Source organism: Mus pahari, chromosome 4 (genome assembly GCF_900095145.1).
Source record: "Mus pahari chromosome 4, PAHARI_EIJ_v1.1, whole genome shotgun sequence".
NCBI lineage: Eukaryota > Metazoa > Chordata > Mammalia > Rodentia > Muridae > Mus > Mus pahari.
Window position 1 is genome coordinate 115855468 of NC_034593.1, and position 22795 is coordinate 115878262.

The 22795-nt window shown below is 43.2% G+C and overlaps 1 protein-coding gene across 1 annotated transcript in view; it reads right to left on the bottom strand.

The window, feature by feature from the left end:
* Alpk1 (alpha kinase 1) overlaps positions 1–22795 on the bottom strand; it is a 102517-nt gene extending 79722 nt beyond the window's left edge. The window contains exon 1 of the mRNA XM_021196720.2: positions 22447–22795. The gene's annotated coding sequence lies outside the window, so the exon portion shown is untranslated. The remainder of the gene's footprint in view (positions 1–22446) is intronic.

The following is a 22795-nucleotide window of genomic DNA, read 5'->3' on the forward strand; positions in this document are numbered from 1 at the left end:
ACACACACGTCTTGAGAAAACAAGCAAACCAAAAGCATACGCAGCTTCAAGCACATTGTTCTCAATAGTATACTTTCCTGAATATGGCCGTTTGCTTTATAAGCATGTACCATGGATCACAGGAAAGCAGTCGGGACTAAGAGCCACTGTCAGGCACACACTTGTCATCCACTCCACTGAGGTGACCATGAGGCAGGAGCGCACTGGTAACTGTATCACTGCTTTTTAAGCCCACTTTGCACCTTGAGAAATGCACCAGAAACTCAGCCTTGTGGGCATAGGAGCTGCCTGGCACGATGAGGCAGATGTCTCCTCCCTAGTAGATGGAATCACTCCCAGCAGTGACACCCACTCCAGAGAGAGTCCCACATAGCAAGTCACTTCCCCTGCTGGGGGAGGAGGGCTCTCCTGAGCCTGGGTAGCTCAGAAAGCCATCAGCCAGCGTTTCTAAGGGTGCTCCAGTTCTCTCAGGCTTTGGCCTGAGAGTGTGTTTCTGTGAACTTCCTCACACACAGCACAAGAAATGAATAGTTGAGCATCTATTCAAGAAAAGGTATTCAAAAAATGGACTTGGAGGATAGTTATATTTAACAATAAAAAGACATAAAATAGTTCATAATCAAAATTATTTTTAAAGTATGCATCTACAATGTTATATAAATATATGTGTATATATGTGTGTATTTGTGTTTAAAATATGGAACTAATGAACTTTATTAAAATTAATACTATAGCAGACTCAAAGGAAATTTTATGAGTTCTCAAGAGGAAAAAAATCTGGACTTGTGTACAAGCATTATGATATTAATAGGGAACTAAAGTTTTATAATCAAGTCAGTTGGAAATCTCAATATCCCCTAGACACCATCCCATCATTTTTCAATATATTTCTGAACTAAACATGGCAACCAAACTATAGTCAGATCAAAAGTCATAGCTTTATAGTCTCTAATAGGGAAAGTGAAAAAGTTTAAAGTCAGCCTTCATTGCAAAGCAGTAGAAAGAGAACCACAGGCAACAGCCAGGACTTGAATGGACACAATCACAAAATAACTACATAAAACAATAGTCAAACAAAACTACCATGGGCTGGAACATAGCCTTGCTGGTGGTGTGCCAGCCTAGCATGCAGGAAGCCCAGGACTGGCCCTGAATAAACGGGGTGGTGATGCAGGACTGCAGTCCCAGTACTCAGATATGCAGGTAGAAGGACCAAAGGCTTGGAGTCATCCTGGCCTACATAGCGTGTTCAAGGAGGGTCAGCCTGAGCTACATGAGACCATATTGGGGGGAAAATGGTCTATACAAATCTAATTAAAATTTCAGGAAATATAATGTATATTTTTAAGGAAGAATTTGAGAGACTATTAAAACTGGTTAAAGAAGAAAAATAACCTTTGATCTAATGAAGAATTCCTTTGTCATTTGTTGAGTTATTGTGATGTCAAGTTCTGCCTCCTGTTTTAGAAATGTGTTATTTCCAAGATATTTAGATCACACATTTTTCTTTTTCCTGTTTCTGTGACAAAATAACTCAACAAAAGCAAACTGAGAGACAAAGTGTTTTCTGACTCACCAGAGACTGGAAGCCACGGCTTACACTTCACGCACAGTCAAGAACCAGGTTGCTTGCTAGGGCTCAGTCTGCCCTCTCCACAGATGCAGTCCTGGATCCGCTGCTCAGGGAGTGGTCTTGCCTACAGTTAACATGGGCCCTCCCACAGCAACTAATGTAATCAAGAGAATCCTCAACAGATATACCCAGAGGTCCTTTGGAGCCTGTCAAATGGACCGTGAATACCAACCATCACAGGTGTCTGCGATAACTCAGGTTACACTTAGCAGTGACCCACGATTAATGAAGTGAAGATGCTAGAAATTTAGTAAAATGTTTAAGAAACACACACGCACACACATGCATACAAGCATGCACTCTCACACACATGAGACCGGATGTGAGGATGGATTTTTTTTTTTAATAATGGTCTGTTCTTTCAGCTCTTTACTAATGCACTTCATTACCATTCCTTAAACCCCTACCATCACCATAAAGCAAGATGGCAGCTGAGCCTTTAAATCTGGAATGGATGAATGCTGTTACTGTAATACACTGCAGACAGACTCTCTTTGGAATTGAGAGGCTATCAAAGAGCCAGGAGGCTGCCCGAGGCAACTCAGACAGGGCTGTGCAGTGTCAGAGTCAGGACCGGAATCTTCTGCTTCACCTTAAACAGAAGGGCAGCCACTAAGGCTTACTCAAGCCAAAAGTGCGACTCGCGTGAACACAGTGAAGATCCAGAACCTCTTACTTTCTTCCAGAGCTGATGCATTTGACACACTGGGCAGCATTGAGGAAGTAGCTGGGGGAGTTATGCGGTGATTTTCAGGGGGTGAATGTAAAGGGGATAAAAAACCAAAACAGTGAGATCGGTTAGCTATTATTATTGGAATCCTTTCTACACAACCCACCCAGACTAAAGACATGAAGTAGAGCTGGGGCTGTAGCTCATGAGGTACTCACCCAGTATGTTCAAGCCCAGAACCTTATTTTAAGGTGGTTGGTCAGTAAGTGGAGGTGGGGGCTGAATCCACTTCAAAGTGGTCGTTCCGGCTTCAGGCTGTGTTTATTTTGATGTGGAAGTATAGGTGGCCTGTCTAGATAGAGTCTCTGCATGGGCCTCTGGCCAGTGTGGTACATCATTTAGCTAGCACGTGAAGACCTGGGCATCTTGCTTTCCTTCCACCCGACATCTCTGCAATCGTGTCACTGGGGATAATAAATCAACGAGCACGCTAGCAGGAAGCGTGTCAAGTCCAGACGATGCATTGATAAAGGATATGTCAGGGTCAGAGAGGAGCCCCCACAAATGATCAGAGATCTACAGATCCACCTGTTATGTGAGTTTTGTACAAGATGATTCAAATGCAGTCTGGGGTTGGGGCGGGGATAGGTATAAAGGTTTGGTGAGTTTCCGCCAAAATGATATTGCAAGGTTGATACTGCACAGCTCCTGTCACCTATTTAATAAACCATGAGCTTTGTACACATGAGGAAGACCCCCAAACAAAGATGGTTCAGTTTAAAGGATAAATCAATTAAATATTGCGAGGAAGGAAATACAGCATACACACGTTTGTGGTGGGCCTGGACATATATGGAGCTAACAGAATTCTGATGTAAAGTAACCCAGTACAGCCCTAAGAGTTGAGAGCAAACCCTTATTTCCTTGAAAAACAACTGCTTCCCTTGAGAAAAATCCACTGGTGTCTGTTACTGGGTCCTGATAGGTCCTGGTTTCAGGCAGTGAGCTGCTGTGCATAGGAGCTGAAAGGCCTCTTTGAATGGGATGATCTTTGAGACTAGTAGCTCTACACCATCACACTAAGTGACATATACAAACCCAGACTTCAGTAGGCATGCAGAAGTTTCTTAGCTATTGGTTTAATTTCCCATGGCACCCAATCTCATAAGAACTCTGCTTCCGCCCACACACACAGCCTACTGGAGATGGCTTTCTGGCCGGAGACAATCTCAGACTGATTTTTCTGGTGATTTTACATAAAGTACCTCCCATAAGTAAACTAATAGTGCACAAAGGCTTTTCCTAATACAGTCAGTGAATGGTAAGTAAGGCTATATTCCCAGTGATGGGAATTTCGACCCATGAATCCAATTGTACGTTTTGCCCCAAAAGAAAACAACCCACAGTGCTGCTTCGAACACTCAAACCCCTAAGTTTGGGTGATAGGATAAAGAAGCTGGAGGGAAGAAGACTGAAAGACTGGCAGCAAGAAGGGCTGGGGGAGGCGTGTACAGACCCTCCTCTTTGTTGGCAAGAAGACTAAATTTAATAGAGTTCTCACTGGGGGTGGAGGAAGTGTAATGGATTTTTCAACTAAAGGCCTCATGTCGGTTAGCCAAACATTCCACCACCGAGTGAAAAGTCCCACTTACACCTTGCAATTCCATAAATTATAAATCCAGTTTCACACTCAGTCGTGAAATCACGAACTCTTGCCAATGTTCACATTGTCTTGCTTGTGCAGTGGTATGTAGTTCTCAACATGAGTTTCACCCCCCCACACACAACACACACAACACACACCCACTGATGTCTGTTGCTTCACATGGGCTATACTGATGCTTATTAACTCTATAGTTTAGTCCATAGCAGCACATATGTAGTGTTCACGGGACTGCTTATTTCTCTTCTTTAAGTCTCTTATAAGTAAATTCTTGCTAGAGATAACTTCTAAGAGGGTGTGTGCATCTCAGACAAACGGACACACTTCTTTGGCAAGCTGCTGAGAGCCGCGTGCTCCAGCGCGCTTCCCTTTTAACTTGCTTGTCAGAGAGCTCGGGACTTCTAGTCATTCCTGTTGTGTGGACCGGCTCCGTCCTAAATAGCTTACTGTACAAGTTCCTCTTGTGTGTATGCGTGTGTGGTGTTCACGCATGTGTGTGGGCATACAGATGTGTGAGTGCTGGTTTCTCTCCATCTTATTCATCCAAACAGGGTCTCTCAGTTGAACTCATAGCTCACCTATTCCGCTAGTCCAGCTAGTATAAGCTTGCTCTGCCTCATCTCTGTCTTCTGAGAGCTGGATTTATGGGTGTGCGGCAGTGCCCACCATGCTATTTATGTGGGGTCTATTTATGAGGATCTCAACCTAGGTCTTCACACTTGGGCAGCAAACAACTTTAAATACGGAGCCAACTCCCCAGCCCCTACCACCCAAGCTTCCACATTAGCCTCTCCTGCGCTTATTGAAGTACATTTTAATAGTGCACGCTGTGCTAATTCCTCTATAGCAGTACCTACATAACTACTACATAAGCAAATACATGAGCCTTGCCCTTAGAGAGACTCTCCATAGCTCACTTAACTTCTCTGCCACACAATAGCTTGTTTAGTCTTTATTGAGTGCTTGCCGTAGGTAGACACTGCAGTCCTGCACGTATGTGTGTGTCCTTGTGTCCTTGGCTGTTATATTCATGCCAGATACCCCACTGTCCACTCTAGGGCCACTACTTGAGGGTGACATGGATATTACTTCTATTTGGGTTGTCAGTAAGAGTCCGATTCTTAAAATTCCTCTTCAACCACGTCCCTTTCCAGTCTGTCTTTCACTGATGGCATTTTAAAATCCAATCCTTTAAAAAAAAGATATCTATTTCATTTGAATCTGTGAATGTATGTATGCGTGTGTCAGGGTACATGCACAGGGGTGTAGGTGCCTGTAGAAGCCAGAAGCATCAAATCTCCTGGTGCTGGCATTACAGGTTGTTGTGTGCTGTCTAAAGTGGGTGCTGGCTGAGAACGGATGTTGGGTCATTTGTAAGGTCAGTGGATGCTCTTCACTGCTGAGCTCCAGTCCCCCAAATCCACTCTGACGTAGCATCATTTCCAAGTTTTTCTGGTCGTTTCTACGTTTGCCATATCATAGGTGAACTGTACCCTCGTGATTTAAAAGCTGTCTGCAAACCAAAACCACCCCATGCTGAGAGCTAAGGGTTTTGCTTTTGAAGACAGGAAACTCAGGAATTTAGGAAAGGGCAATGCTATAAGGTGGCAGGCGGCATGCTGGGAAATAGTCACCAATGGCTCACTCCTGCCTCAGCTTCTTGAGCATGTGATGGATAAAAGTAAATAAATTAGACTAAGCACACCCTACTTATCTTATTTTTTCTATTTCTGAGGAATCATATTGTCAAATACTGGGTATACTGGGTATATCCATAAGGAGTTGGCTTGTATTTCCCCTTCTAAATGTATCTTCACCTTACTCCCTGTCTGATCATATTCAAGCATGAGGCTTTATTTTCCAGGGTGCATGCCAGACAGAAGCAAAGAGGAGGCAGATAACTAAGGCGCTGTTGTGTGAACTCCAGAAGTACGCATTGGTGGGGAGCCCAGGGTGTGTGTAGGGGCGGGGGGGGGGTGCTGATAACTATAGCCCAGTGATAAATGGCTGGGCAGACGGACCATGGAAGCCAAGAGATGTCCCTTCACCTGACCCACAAGCCAAGAGGCTCTTTGGAAACAGTGACCCTGATTCGTAATGCAGCAAAAGGTCACCCATCTATCATGTTGGGGGAGTTGCAGGCCTTTCCTAGCTGAAAGGACCAACAAAACATCTCAGGCCACTGCCCGGACACGCACACTTTGGAAAGTCACGCCAGCTTTCCCCGACAAACTCACAACTATTTCTTTGTGGCCTGGGATGGTAAAAATTCTACCTTACTCTGAGGCAGAATTTTTAAGTGAGAGAAAAAAAATGTTTCTCAAGTAGAGCAAATAGATTGTTTGAGAGTGTTAAAGAGATAGATCCCTTAGGAGTGCTGAACGACTGGTGTGTCACTGGGGAAATCTCTGTCAACCAGCAGGAAAAAAAAAAAAATCTGATGTCAATAAAGGATGAAAATCGGTCTCGGAAGAACAGACACTCACCAGCAGCCCCAAGCAAGCGCCCGGCGTACATAATTATTTATCTAGCTATAAAGGTGCAGACACTGGGGACGCAGCTTGGATTTGGTTATCCAGCACTGGTGTGTTCATATGTTGGAGAGGCTGCTGCCAAAGCCACCGATGGTCTCTGCTTGACAGACCTTCCTGTAGCCTCAGACACTACAGCCAGTGTGGACTCTCAGTCAGACCCTGCCTCCTAGCCCTCAACAGTGTGTGTCTCACAGTAAAATCACTTCCCTGGACAGATGAAAGGTCCCTTCAGAGAAGGTTCCCTCCCTCGTGCCCTAAGGAATCCTTTTGTTGTAGAACCACGATCAACCTTTACTAATTAATGGACCAGTGTTAGTTAGTACCTTTCTTTCTCTCTCTCTCTCTCTCTCTCTCTCTCTCTCTCTCTCTCTCTCTCTCTCTCTCCTTCTCTTTCCTTTCCTCTCTTTTTCCTTTTTCTTTTTTTGCAAACCCCGAACCTCGGCGGCTTTCTCCTCCAGGAGGTTGGCCCTGCTCAGCATTTCCATTATCCAAGTTCGCCATCTACAGGTCACGCGGCTTACAAGTTGCTCTTAAGGTCTACAGAAGATGGAACCTCAGAGTTTGCACGCGGCTTCTTACATGGAAAGTTTATCCTTTCTTCGTTATTTACTTACCCACGACTGAAGACTGTTGGCCTTGTAGCCACTGCCTTGTTAGAAATGTACTGTGCCCCCCCGTCTTATTTCTTACTGTTTAGGGAGCTGCGTCAGAATGGCAGTCCTGAGGAAGCTGAACCGTAAGATTCAGTGCTGCATTTCTCAACTTAAGTCCATTTACCTTTCTTTTGACCAACGGGAAAAAAAAATCTCCTCATGAATATTTGCATCACAAAAGCATCGACGACTACACAATACTCCTTGCTCCTCAGTACTGATCACTCAGCTTTTAACACTGGACTTAGAAATTTCAGGCATTAGCTGATTGGGCACTGTAAGGTAAATCTATGCAGTATTGCTATTGTCAATTACTAGAGGTCTGGTGGCTTGACCTCAGGTTAAGGCTGTGGAGTTGGTTTTGGAACCTACATGTGAGAACCCTCCTAATTGTCTTCAAGTAGTTTATCTGTTTTTTTTTTTTTTTTTTTTTTTTTTTTTTTTTCCAGACCTATGGTGATGTCCGCAGCTCTTTAAACCAAAAAAACAAAAACAAAAAACAAAAAAAACAAAAACAAAAAAAAAACCAAACCTCGCCTCTTTTTGAAGTTTACCTGGGACCTTCAGGGCAGGGGGAGTCGTCTTCCCGTTTGATGAACAAAAGAAGAAAAGATGATTTCTCTCCTCATCTGCTACACAAGAGCAGGGAGGCAGAGTGTGCAAAACCCTGCACTACCTAGCCCTGCTCGCCAGCGTGCCAGAAGCCTAGTGTGAGCCTGCCTCGGTGACAAACACCTCCTGACTAGGACCGATCCTTCCTGTAGGAACTAAATAAAGCCATATTTGATCAACAGTGCCTGGATCTATGTGCACAGACGCCCTCTGTCTGCAAAAGAACCCTCACATTAGGATTTGGGTTACAGTTTCTTCAGGGGTTAGCTTTAACCATGGCCATTAGGTTTTACTTTAGGCTATAATCCCTTTATTATGCATGTATATACACATATACATAAATTTACTTGTACACACACTCATATATATGTGTGTATGCATGTGTGTGTGTGTGTGTGTAGTGTTTAAGTTATACTGTGTATCAAAAGGATAAGATTCACAAAGGTAAAACAGAGGCATGCCCACTTCTGTAACTCAGTGATTTTTCTAGAGACAGCTCACTAAGATTTCTGGTGTCCAAGAGTGTACCCGGAAACTAGGCGATTGTAGGATGAGGCTCTCAAGTTCTCAGGTTTAATTTAGTTGTGGGAACTGAATGCACCAGACTAGCTTTGGCACAAGCAGGTTTACTGGACAGACACAAGCATATCTCTTAGCCATATGGCCAGGAAACCACCTTTGTGGAGGACTAAAACCAGGAATTGGAAGCTGTTAGAGAAGCTGTCTGCATCTGTCCTTCCTGCTTCACAGTGCCTATATGTGCCAGGCGCCATGTTAGTTGGCTATGGGCACAGAAAGTAGGTTCTGAGGTACCTCTCTCTAAAAACACTTCTGACCAGATCTACTTGAATGACTCCCTCCCAGACTCAACAAATAGAGCCTCAGTCACAGCACCCACAACTCAGCCTTAGCAAATGCATGGGTTCAACAACTTCTGGAGTTAGTTCTCCATCCCCACTCAGTCAGAAATTGTAACCCAAGGCATGGTGCAATCCCAGTAGCAGGGAGGAGCACAACAGACATGAAAATGGGATGATGTGATGGGGAATGGTTGATTACTGATTAACGTGGGAGGGCCAGTCTCAATGTGGGTAAGGTCACCTCTGGGCAGGTGATCCTGGGTACTGTAAGAAAGCAAGCCACGGGGAGCAAGCCAATGATCAATGTACCTCCATGGTCTCCACTTCAGTTCCTGCCTCTAGGTTCCTGCCTTAAGTTCCTGCCTTGATTTCCCTTTAGGATGATGATGGACTGTGACACTGATGTGTAAGCCAAATAAATCCTTTTCTTTCCTAGTTGTTCTTGATCCTCGTGTCACTGTTTGGGTAGAAACCAAACAAGGACAGGGATAAAACAAAAATGTTAACTTTTCTGACATAAGGTAGTTTTTAAAACTTTCTGTATCTCCCACTTTGTAGTCTGCCTAATATATACATTATATTTGGATATATATCCAAGTGTGTGTGTGTGTGTGTGTGTGTGTGTGTGTGTGAGAGAGAGAGAGAGAGAGAGAGAGAGAGACAGAGTTTGAGACAGGGTTTCTCTGTACAACCCTGAATGTCCTGGACCTAGCTCTGTAGACCAGGCTGGCCTTGAACTCAGAGAGATCCTCCTGCGTCTCCCTCTCGACCACTGGGTTTAAAGGTGTGCACCACCAAGTGAGAACAGCAGTTCTTAAAAATTAAAGTCTATGCCAACTGTCTTCCACTAATGAACAAAAATTTTCTAGGCGTTTACTACTCACTAGAGTCCAGTGTGGCTATAAGGCTGACAAAGACATTAGAACTTTCAGGACTCGGGACTTCCCAGATGGTTGAATGTGTGTCTGAGGAAGGAGAGATTTCCTTACACGAGGCTCTGTTCTGAGGACCAGCTGAGGCTCTACACAGAAGTGCAGGCGGATGCCCGTGAGTGATGGGTGCTAAGCTGGCTCTGAGGAGCAGGCGACAGTGCAGAGGTGCACACCAGGCCGCGGGAGTCTGCACTGAGGGCAGAGGAGTGCGATTCTGTGGACCACATCAGCTGTCTCGGGTCCAGGCTTGGGCCCAGGGAAGTTCCCACAGCAGCATGAAGATTGCTGAAGTTTTCATAGAAGATGAGAAATGGGAAGTAAACTCATGAGAGATTCAAACTAGAGATAGTTGGGAATCATCCACGTGGGGAAAGACGCCTTAGTCTTCAGTACTGGCAAAGATAACCTGCCGAGGATGTAGATCAGATGCTGAGCACGTGACTAAGGCGTAAGGTCCTGGATTCAATCCTTGGTATTGGGCGGGGAGGGGTCGGCGTGGAGAGGGGAGATTAACTATGAAAGAGATCCAGATTTGGAGAGGATGGCTCTACTCAGAGACGAGAGAGTACGAAAGCCGACTCAAGAACAAGATCTAGAAATGGGAACTACTAGAAACCTTAAACTGCAGGAGACAGGATGCTGTGTGTAGCAGTAAGCTGTATAGTCCATGGAGAAGCAAGTAGCTCAGGCAACGGAAGCTTGAGCAGCCATTTCCCTGAAAGCACAGACTGGAAGAGGGTGAATGTCAAAGAAAGAAGAGGACAACCATACTCACAGGTACTATTTCTAAAAGCACTTCCGATGAGAAAAGGAAGCAGAGGGGGAGGAGGAAGAAGAGAAAGGGGGAGAAAAAGAAGAAGTAGAAAGATGGGAGTTGACAGTCTCAAGAGAAATAAATTTTTCATAAGAATTATCCTGTGGGTCAAGATCTGGCCAATAGCTAAGGCTAAGATTCCAAAAGCAAAATTAAAATCAAAATAGAAGAGGGAATCTGAACAATGAGAGGAATCATAAAAGAGGTTTTGTCTTAAGAAAACAGAACTGGGCTTGGATACAAACCAAAGCATTTGTTTCCCTAAGACTGAGGGAAGGATACAATAGTGTCTGATGATTTACAGGCAACCCAAGAGTTCTTCCTCGAGAACCAGGTACCCGAAACCTCAGAGAGGGAAATCTGGGCATTAGGTAGCAGGAGTGAGTACAGCTTGGAACAGAGGGTTTGGGCATTGAAATAGATGTTCTGGACACAGTCGGAGAAGGAGAATGAACGAGCCAAGGTGTGTGACTGGGAAGCCAGCTGGGGCTCATCCAGAATCAGTCAGAGCCAACTGGGCACTGTCTCCAACTTGACCCCAATTGCTCAGTCAACCCAAGTCCAGAAAGTAACGTGACAGAAAGGGATAGAACAAGTCTAAGGAACTGTAAAAACACAAGCAATTCACAGGGCCAGCAAAATGTAGGCAGACTCAGCAGACTGGCAATTAGGGAGGGTGAAGACAATGCTCATAAAAACAGGGAACACAAGCCCTTAGGGCAGGGGGTGGAATCAGGGCTTTGAATGAGTGACCCAAGAAAAGGTTTTCCAGCTATGGTTATATTAGTGACACCTGACTTGAATCATGAAGACAGGGAGGTGGGAGGTGGGGGACTTGGGGTGTTTTTCAGCTCTGTAAGCTGGCAAAGTTGTAACAATTAATCAATACTTCCTGATTTTCAAGAACTTGACGCTTATCCATTCTCTCTCTCTCTCTCTCTCTCTCTCTCTCTCTCTCTCTCTCTCTCTCTCTCTTCCCTCTTTCTCCCCCTCTCCCTCTCCTCTCCTCTCTCATAGATAGATAGATAAATAGATAGATAGGTATAGATAGATAGATAGATAGATAGATAGATAGATAGATAGATATAGAGATCATCAAATATTAACAGAATTCTCCACAAATGCTACTTTGTCACACTATGGTATTTCATAAGACTTTCTTACATTTTAGCACACACACACACACACACACACACACACACCTTAAATTCAACAGCTGGGAATTGCACTGCACTGACTGTAATCTTGACACCCAGGAGTTAGAAGCAGGAGGGTCAGGAGTCCAACCCAGTCCCCTCAACCTCTCCCCTCCCAAAAAAACTAACTTAAAAACAGCTTCTCCTTGAACCCTATTTCAATTTCACTTCACTGTCAACATCAACTCTGACTTGGAGAATTTCAGTAAAGTGGCTTCCCTTTTTCTTTTCTTTTCTTTTTTTTTTTTTTTAATTTTTCTCAACTGTAACCAGCAAATTATTCAGTTCTATTAAATATTTTTCTTCCTTACAACAATGTAATAATATAGACAGCCAAGAATAATCTGTCTTGTTTCCTTCTATGAACCTAGTAGTAGTGTTTCTTAATATTAGTACTAGTTTCTAGTACTTCTGAGACAACCCCACCATTGCTGTTCAGTGTGGGCTCCAATGGGAAACCATTATAAGGCGGTTGCTCTTATGTGTCTCTTACTGTTTATAAGTTGGAAACATTTCCGTTTATTTCAAAGACATCTGCAATGTTCCAAGAAAATAAGACTTTATTTTTCAACTGTTATAATCTTTCTCTCTACTCCCAGCAAGACCCAAAATCTTAATTTTAAGTCACTCTCTAACCCTTTTCTAATAAAAATAAAAAAAAAAAAAAAAAAAAAAAAAAAAAAAAAAAAAAAAGCAAAATTTTCAGAATATCTCAGTCCTTATCGGTATTAACAGAAATTTCCACAAATACTACTTCATCACACTATGGTATTTCATAAGATTTCCTGGAATTTTAGCAAATGCGTTTCTGGAGTTGAAAGTGAGTCCATTCTGAAAGCTACCTAGGACGTGGGTGCAGGTGATTTGTGCCCTCCCCATTACCCATGGTTTTAAAGCCAGTTTCAGAGCTGCTTAAATCCATTCTTCCTAGAGTACCACTGCCGCCCTCTAGTGGTGGAGCATAACAGCATACACTTGAAGCAAACGGGGTGCTCTAAAGACTTACATAAATAAATAAACCCCGCTCCTGCAATTTACAAGACAAGTGATGACCCAGAGAAAATTTTATGAGGCATTAAGATATCCTTGTATATTGTTAACCTGATCAATAACCTTTTGGGGATTTATTTTAGTAACAATGCATTAATCTGTCTACAGCTTCGTCTTGGAAAACAACTTGCTGATGGATTATCTCAACAATCTATATGGCTTCAGTGTGGTGAAGACAAAGGCCATCTCTATGCCATCTATGGAGACAGAATTTGCTATCAAATCTGTGGATACTTAAACTATTTGTGTGTGCATGTGGGAGTTAGGGGTATCTATTAAACGAGTATTTTAGAATGGCTACATATGTAAAGAAAACATCAATAAGGCAAAGAGCCTTATATATTTATCAAATGCTCCAGGGAGCTTCCACATGCTGAAACCCTGGGATGCTTCAGAACACGCTTCAAGGTCTTTGTTTCTGTTCTCTTCCTTTTCTCCTGACAGTAGACGGAGCTGGCCACCTCTCCCTCATAAATGTGGCTTGCCTCTCAAGCCTGCTTCATGTCTCCTATGCCAGGCTTGGTCTATCCCCCAGTGTGGACCGTTAACTCCCAAACTGCCCTTCCTAACCATCTCTCCCAGCTCCCACAGCACATCCTTCATGCACTGTCAGGTAGCTTCCTGTAAAGAAAAAGAAACCGTTACTTTGCTGCTTAAAAGAAGCGTGTGTTGCCGGGCAGTGGTGGCGCACGCCTTTAATCCCAGCACTTGGGAGGCAGAGGCAGGCGGATTTCTGAGTTCGAGGCCAGCCTGGTCTACAGAGTGAGTTCCAGGACAGCCAGGGCTACACAGAGAAACCCTGTCTCGAAAAACCAAAACAAACAAACAAACAAACAAACCAGTGTGTTGCCTACCAAATGAATTCCAAGCTCCTGGACTCTAATCAGCTGGGTTAGGCGTGGCCTGTCATTTGTATAGGTTCTACAATATTGAACTTGACTTTAGTGCCCTGGAAATGTGTCCTTGATACCTGTTTTCTAGTAGTAGTAGTAGTAGTAGTAGTAGTAGTAAAATAAAAGGGTTTTAGCATAATTTTTAAACTTTTAAACATTTATAAAACTATTTAGTACAATAGAACATTTATGTATATCGTACATTAAATTATTTTCCCCTAGCATATACGCAAGTAAAAGAACTTAATGTTCTACTTCATTCACCCTAACTCAACATACCCTCCTCCACAACATGTCTATTCACCAATACATTCTAATTAATGATCTAAAGACATATCTGTGTTATCAGACATACACCATTAAGTCATAAACCTTTCTCTTCCATATGACTATCCCCTTCCACATTTGGTCCGTTCGTCTACCATCCTCCGTGAAACCAACAACCCGCCCACCAATGCCCCTCTTCTTGCTCTGGGCCCATTCAACTTGGGGGTAGCTAATATGAAACTTTATCAGACATCTGGTTCTTACTTCAGGGCCATCAATTGCGTTATCNCCCATACGTTCCCCTTAAATAAGACATCTCGATGGTATCGGTTCTAATCAGCCCATGTCCAACATAACTGTGGTGTCTTGCATTTGGTATTTTTTTATTTTAGGTTACTTTCATCAACATAGCCATCAAGGCATGAAAGGACAGCACATAGTCTAGGCGCACCTAATGAGTGCTCTGTCTGCATGTACACCTGCATGCCAGAAGAGGACATCAGATCCCTTTTATAGATGGTCATGAGCCATATCATTGTACCTTGCCCATATTCACTCCACCCCCTTGCCCAGTTGCTTTCTATGCTTTGCTTCCAACTCTGTGATGGGATCTGACACCACCACCTTCTACCAGAAGTTAATCATCTACCCTCCTCCCATGAGACAGCGCCTCCTGCTGGTGCAGCAGCATCCTACAGGTTCTCTTCTGTATCTCCCTGTCTAAAGTTGTGACTGAAGAAGCTCGATGAGTGGCTGTGAGTGGATAAATGGGTGGAGTGTCTTCTCTCCATCTTAATCTAGTGAAACTATCGGCCTTTCTCTCAGCCTTGGCATTGCCTCTAATAGGGGGGAAATCTATGGCCAAACATGACATTTGTGTTCACTTTACAGACAGTTATCTCCTAAGTGCATAGAGAAACCCACGTAGTGACTAAAAAGCTGACAGCAGACCCCCGAGGACTGACAGCTGACACCCTTGAACTTATCTCCTGGCCTTGTCACTAACTGTGTCACTGTGAGATGATCCGATTTTCTGCAGTGACCTTTAATTCCATCATATCTACTTACTATATACTGTTAAATGTAGTTGTTTATTTGGTGGTACTAAGGATTTATCCTAAGCACCATGGTTGCTAGGCAAGTGCTGTGCTACGAAAGGCATACTCCCAAGTCTAGTTTTATCGGCGTCTAAATGGGACTAACATTGATTTATACAAAAATTACAAATGAGAGAGAAAATTCATGACACGTTTAGATGTACATTCAATTTTTAGAATTGCTTGGGATTTATTTTCTCCAAAAGCAAAGACTCTGTGTAATACATGTTCTCCAGGTATAAAAACCTCAGTTAATATTTGTTGAGTAAGTAAATAAATTCTAGAATTGCTGTGGTTTCTCAAACTTAATATAGGCCTATACTTCAATAAAACTCTTGGATTCTTTCCTTCTTAGTATAAATTCTGTATTCTAAAACTGAGATGTCACCAATCTGATTTCTCTCGTGTAGCATCTAAAGTCTACGAAGACCATGTGATTTGAAATAAAATATCTACAAGCCCTTCACTGTGGTTAAGCGATTTCAGCAAGCGTGATGCAAACACTTAGGGAGAACAGTACAATTCTTTTCTGTAAATAATGTTGGGGAAACCGGATGACCACATGACGAAAGAATGTAGTTAGGCTGTTACCTTATGTAAAAATTACTTCAAAATGATGCAAAGGCTCAAATGTAGGAACTAAAATTACAAAACTCTTTTTTTTTTTCAAGACAGGGTTTCTCTGTATAGCCCTGGATGTCCTGGAACTCACTTTGTAGACCAGGCTGGCCTTGAACTCAGAAATCCACCTGCCTCTAAATTACAAAACTCTTAGGGAAAAAAAAACCATAGGAGTGGAGCTTCATGACCTTGGACTTGGAAATCACTGTATGGGTGGGACGTCAAAAGCACAAGCAACAGAAGAAAAAGAAAAATTAAAAATTAAAACCATCTGTGTGTCAAAAGATACTATCAGCATAATGGAGACTTGCAAAATGGGAAAGATGTTTATAAGCCATATCTCTGCTAAGGAGTTAATATCCATAGTATATAAAGATCACCTACTGCTCAATAACATACAAGAAAAATGACCTAATTTTAAAATACTGGGTAAGTCCTTAAACAGACATGGAAGATACACAAATGAACGAGAACACCAAAAAAGGTCCTCATTGCCATTAACCATTACAGAAATCCAAACCCAAACCACAATGCGATATCCTCTTACAACCATTAAGATACCCACTATGAGGAGAAAAATCACAAGTGTTGGGGAGGAAGTGGAGAAGTCAGAACCCTAGAATTACCATCTGATCTAACAATCCCACTTGTGAATGAGTACCCCCAAAGAATTGAAAGTAGTGTCTCAAAGACGGTGCCGTATAATTATGTTCATATCAATGGAATTTGCAATAGTCAAAAATGTGGAAGTAATGTATGCATCCACAGGTCATCAACAGGTAACCCAAATATGTACATGCATGCATGCATGCATGCATACATACATACATACATACATACATACATACATACATACATACATACATTCAGTGAGCATGAAAAGGAAGCACCCATGCTACAGCACAGGGAAACATAGACGTCTTGTACTGAGCGAAAGAAACAAATCCCAAACAGACAGCAGCTGTCTAAGCCCAGTTGAGGTTCTTTGAGCAGTCAGGATCATTGAGAAGTGGGAAAGAAATGGCCAGGGCCTCAGAGGAGGGAAATGAGGTCAGCATAAGTAGGAGTTGAGCTGCAGATATAAGGGGCTCTGTGAGATGATGAATATGGTCTCACTTTGTAGCACTGGCTGTCCTGAAATTTGCTATGTAGATCAGGCTGGCCTCGAACTCACAAATATCCTCCTGCCTCTGCCTCTCAACTGCTGGGATTCAAGGCATGCACCACTACACCTAACCTGTAACTACAAATTTTACGTTTGCTGACGACATCTGATTCCCATGTCCAGCCCAAACCTCTCTCCTGAACGTCGTTGGTATATTTTCTTTGGTGTTTATTTTATTTATATATGAGTATTTTGCCTGCATGTGTAGTGTACTTGTATGTGTGCCAGAAGGTCCAAGATCCCCTGGAGTGGATGGTTGTGGAGCCACCATGTGGGTTCTGAGAACGGAACTCAGGTCTTCCAGAAGGGCAGCCAGTGCTCTTAATCACGGAGCTGTCTCTCCATCCCCAGGCATGTCATCCTTAAAATATCCACATTGTACCCCGGTGGAGACCTCAGTGTTTCCTGCTCATGGATGTGGCCATTGCTGCTCTAAGGAGTAGATGCAAGCATGTGAAGGGACACACCCTGGACCCTGTGCAAAGAAGGCTGGGAATCCTTGCATGTTCTGCCACTCCTACTCAGCAAACTTGTCTCCATGAACAATGAGTTTCACTTACAATGCTCACAGTACCCTTCTCCTTCAGTCTGATACTTTGCTTCATGAATGGACAGTTCCCATCAGAAAGGCTTTTTCTTACCTACAGTCATTGAGGAATAGCTGTGTTAGGACACTGTGGAACTTCTGTCACGTGTTGCATAATAGTTATATTTTCCCCTCTTGTCTTTTACTCTGACTTCCGTTTTTATTTACTGTAGCTACCTGGAAAGAGAAGACACTGAATGCTCCCAGATTTCTGAGAGGGCTAAGTCTTCAAGAGTCATAAAGATCTTTGGCTTTTTTTTTTTTTTAAACTATGGACTTTGAAAACATTGTATTCTCGGGCTGGCGAGAGGACTCCGTGGTTAGGAGCACCTAGTGCCCGTACAGTTCCCAGCACCCACACATCAGCTTCTTCTTCTTCTTCTTCTCCTTCTCCTTCTCCTCCTCCTCCTCCTCCTCCTCCTTTTCCTCCTCCTCTTCTTTTAAATTCTTTTGATTTTATGTACACTGTTGCTGTCTTCAGACACACCAGAAGAGGGTATCAGATCCCATTACAGGTGATTGTGAGCCACCATGTGGTTGCTAGGAACTGAACTCAGGACCTCTGGAAGAGCAGGCAGTGCTCTTAACCGCTGAGCCATCTCTCCAGCCCCCACACAGCAGCTTCTAACCATCCATAACTGCAGCTGCAGGGACCCAGTGTCCTTTTCTGATAGCCTCCAGTCCCAGACACGTGTTGCACACATGCTGCACACATGCCTATGTGTAGATAAATATTTATACACATAAAAATAAATAAGTCTAAAAAATTCAAACACTCTATTCTTATGAGAGCAAAAACTATTATCATGGAAACTTTGACATAAAAAGAAAATAAAAATTAATTATGATTCCCCCAAGAAATAAGCATCACAAATGTTTTACATCCTTATCTTTCAGAATAGCTATAATTATAGTTATAGTTATAGTTATAGTTATAGTGAGGTTTTGTAAAGTATAACTTTGATGTAATACTCCCTGATTGAGGGTACCCAAGCAGTCTTATTTAAAATGCTCAGGTGTGAGTAGAAATGATGGTTACTGCTTTTTCTCATTTGTGTCCTTGGTAAGGATTTGGATGATTTCAGTGTGTACCAGCTTCTATCTTTCTTTCAGATTGTCTTTAAAACTTGTCATCTCTCCCCTGACACACACACAGACACACACACACCCACACACACTGCCTGTCCCAGGAACACATCCTTTGCATCCTAATGCAGAGCCTGCACGGTTGCTGGTGGTGGGGAGGATGTGAGTGCCTAAGGCCAGGACCAGCATTCAAGGGGAAAGAACCCCCCATCCCCCCATCCTGGGAGACGGCTCATCTGGAGAGAATCATAAAGCAGATGCGGAGAACTCACAAATAAGTGGCAAGTGACGGGGCTTGCAGACCGAGTATACAGCATGGAGAAGAGGAACTGAGTGCTGCTAAAAGCCAGTAAGGAGGAAGGTGCAGCAATCCCTTCCGGTTCTTGAGCAAGCACTACTAATAAGAGTGCCTGACTCATAAAATTGAGTTGGTATTGAGCAAGATAAAGCGTGTGCAATTTGTAGTAGAAAGTCTGACCCATACGACACGGTCAACACATATGTCTCAACGAACGATGTGTTCTACTTACAAGGATCACAGCAACCTTCTCATTCATGGATTGATATTTCTTTTACCTCTATTTCTCAAACAGTTGATTGTGGTTCACAATATTCAATGGAAACTTCCAAAAAGAAGAGGCAAACAAGGTTTTAAGTGACATGTTCTTGTGAGCGATGCAATGAAATCTGTGCCACCTTGGCCTATGTGGGGGCATTGAATCATTCCATTGACCAGTGGGCAGTGACAAAGTAGGAAACCCGGATTCTACTTCTGTTCTCCATAAGTACGTGTATGAGTGTTTACAGACATGCGTGCACACGCACGTGAGTACACACATTTGCACACAAACGCACACACACATGCACACGTGTGCACAGTCAAAGCATTAGTTGAATGATAGTAGTAGTTCGATAGCACTGATTATGATTTTTGTAACTTTAACATGCATTAAACCCTTCTGAAAAGTAGGCTAGAACCTAGAGGTGTTATCAGACACAACACCAAACAAATAACAGGCAAAGAGGAAGAGGAAGGATATATATATATATATATGAGTAAAATTGAGGACTAGAGAGATGGCTCAGCAGTTAAGAGCACTGACTGCTCTTCCAAAGATCCTGAGTTCATATCTCAGCAACCACATGGTGACTCACAACTATCTGTAATGAGATCTGATCTCCTCTTCTGGGATGTCTGAAGACATCTACGGTGTACTTACATATAATAAATAAATAATAATAATAAAGAAAGAGTAAAATTGAGACCTATGGCATATCTTAATAACTACCAACTCCAGGATCTGATTCAGAAAGGAAGTGGCGATGGGGTGAAGAAACAGTCTGGGGTAGAAAAGCTCAAAACCTAAAGGAAATTTTGTCTACACAGGCGAGGGAAAAGAGCAGTGGGGGCTTGGGGAAGTGATGTTCACATTGGTACCTATGTCCTTCATGAAGTTGGTACTCAGACCATCTGCTTGGGCATAACATGATGAATGCTCTCATATTATTGAATGGAAATAACATGGAGAGAGGTGCTCTCAGAAAGCTAGAGTATGAAGTGACCAGTCTCCTCGATTGACAGAGGCTGTCGCCCACATAGCACAAAGTGAGAGTGTTGAGGGTTTCTCTCATGGCTGCTGAGAGGCCCTGGCAAGCTATCCCCATGGCACTACATCCTCATGCCTTTCTCTCTTGCCCATCAGGGAAGGAGAGGGGATAGCAAACCTGGACACAGAGGAATTATTAAAATCACCAGCAACTCACATCGAAATAGTCACCAGGCATGATTCATCGGTACACATTCCCAGTGTCTCCTGTCTTTATAATTATTGGAGGACATGAGTCAAGGAAGAAAATCCCTCTTGATATGATTACCTTGGAAATGACAGCCCGCAGTGTCTGAACGTTAAATACAGCCTATGTTACCGGAACAACACAGGAAGAAAAAGAAACCATGCTAAATTTCTAATTTTTTTCTTTTTTCTTTTCTTTCTTTCTTTTTTTTTTTCTTTTGGTTTTTTGAGACAGGGTTTCTCTGTGTAGCCTTGGCTGTCCTGGAACTCACTTTGTAAACCAGGCTGGCCTCGAACTCAGAAATCTGCCTGCCTCTGCCTCCCAAGCGCTGGGATTAAAGGCGTGCGCCACCACGCTCAGCTAATTTTTTTTATATGAAAGAAACAAAATGGCGAACTGACAGGATTTTCTTGCAATTTGACAGACGATGGATGCTTATGGATCAATGGGTGGCTCTACAGTAAACAGACAAACTGGGTTAGGGGAGATCCTAAGCAGGGCTTCCCAGGCAAGCCAAAGCCACACCCTGGGATGCAAGATACGACAATTAAATATAGACACAATATTAACACTTACAAATGAATACATCCAGGTTACAGAGGTCAATAGAGTCAAAGAGTCTGACTAGGGTGCTGTTGGCACACATAGCAGGCAAAGTTTCTATTCCTCCCTTCTTTCCCCTTATTTACAAATTAGTGTTAAGTAGACTTCATTGAAAACTATGAAGGAATTCCTGTGCAGACATTCAGACAGACACAAGAAATGTCAACTACAGATCAAAGGTTCCTAACTTGAGAATCTGAAATCCAAAAGGATCTGGAACTCTAAAGCTTTTTGAACCCTGACATAATGTCACAAGCGCAAAACTCCATACCTGACCTCGTGATAGATACAGGTCTATAAAATCACCTTCAGGTTATGCGTAACTATGGAAGAAATATAAGTGGATTTTGTTAATTGACCATCTTTGCCAAAAATATCTTATTCTGTATATGTAAGCCCAAACTGCAAAATACTTCAAATGCAAGTATTTCAAATCAGGGACATTCAGTGTGCGGTAGTGTTCTCAGCTGTCTGCCCCTCCCCCGCCCTTCACAGCCCACAAGGCGGTCAGAGGACATGTGAGCCCTGTATCTCTCCGTCCACCATGCAGGTCCCAGGGACTGAACCCAGATCATCAGGCTTGATAAAAAGCCATATCTCCAGAACCAATCATAGGATGTACAACGAATGTTAAACTAAGAATGTAATCTAATGCTTTAGTGGTAAGGGGTTGACAGGTGTCATGTAAAATCAGTGGCATGGGTATTATACGTTGGGGACAGTGTGACTCGGGTTTGCAGCTTCTACAGTCACGAATGCTCTCAAATGTTCAGGAACATTGAGGGCAAAGTAAGGCGCATGGAGACATGGGTAGGGGTGAGCAGAAGCAACAAACAGAAACAGGAAACTGAAATATTTTTAACTATAAGGTCTCATCAGGCAAAGGTCAATATTGTCGCTTTTAGGAGTGTTAGAAGCACAAAGTTTTTTCAATTGCCAAGAAGCAAGTATTAGGATGGAGTTGACATTGTGTTGTGACATAAAACTCGCTCATCTGCTCCTGCCTTTGTGCTGGTACCCGCTGTAAATACTAACAACTTCAGAAGTTTTAATTTGTGACTTTCCAGGCTAGAGTGCTACTTTCAAATGTTAATTTTTTTTTTAAAAGATAGGGCCATTTTACCTAGACACCCAAAGGAATTTAATTTTTTTTTAGCATGCTTTCTTTTTAACCAAATCTTGTCCGACACCCAGAATTTCTGTCCCTACTTCCCAAGTGTGCTGAGTGACATTCACACAACTGTGCCCTGGCGAGAAATTACTGACTCTGTCATACAAGCGGTAGCTTCTTTGATGGCTTCCTATGTGCTACAAATCCAGTTTCAAATAAGTAATCCCCACAGTCCTTTAATGCCCTCATCAGACACTGATTTTTGTGAGCAATAAGGCTAGCAGGTCTGGCAAGTTCTGTGACTAAGTACATTGCTATTAATCCACATATATATTATGGTTCATATGTTTCTCCTCTTCACAACAACTGAAGCCTAATCCTGTAGGTAGCCTCTCCTCTGCCCTCTTCTTTCCCCCCTATCCCTTCTGAGGAACTTTTAGAAGCGCAAACCTTTCTAAGGGCTCAAGAGTTACTTAAAAGCAACAGAGACAGAGGTGGCACCGGCTGAGTTTACCCCAATCACCTTTGAGAAAACTCTGTCGCCCCCATCCTGCGAGCATCTGCACCGCACCTCCTGCACGTTCTCATTTGTAAGCTGATACTCACTCAGAAAAGCACTTCAGAGCAGACGTCTGACTCGGGAGATTCTTGATTCCCGGAAACACAGCGTTTCTCCTCAACAGTTTCTGTTTCAGGAAACGGGAATCTGAAAAGTCCTTCCTTGCTCAGAACGTGCTTGTGTAACGCCACCGCGAGACACGCCCCGTTAGGGGCTGCTGCGGGAAAGGTATTCTGGGAGTCGTGTTACTGAGTCTGGCCCCGTCCACCAGGAAAACCCCAGCTTGGTCTCCGGTGCAAATAAGCATGCTGACACACGTGCCTCTGCGACGCCTACTTCTCCTCTTCGCTCCAATTCCGAGATCGACTCCCCGAAAGGGGACAAGGAGAGCTTGTC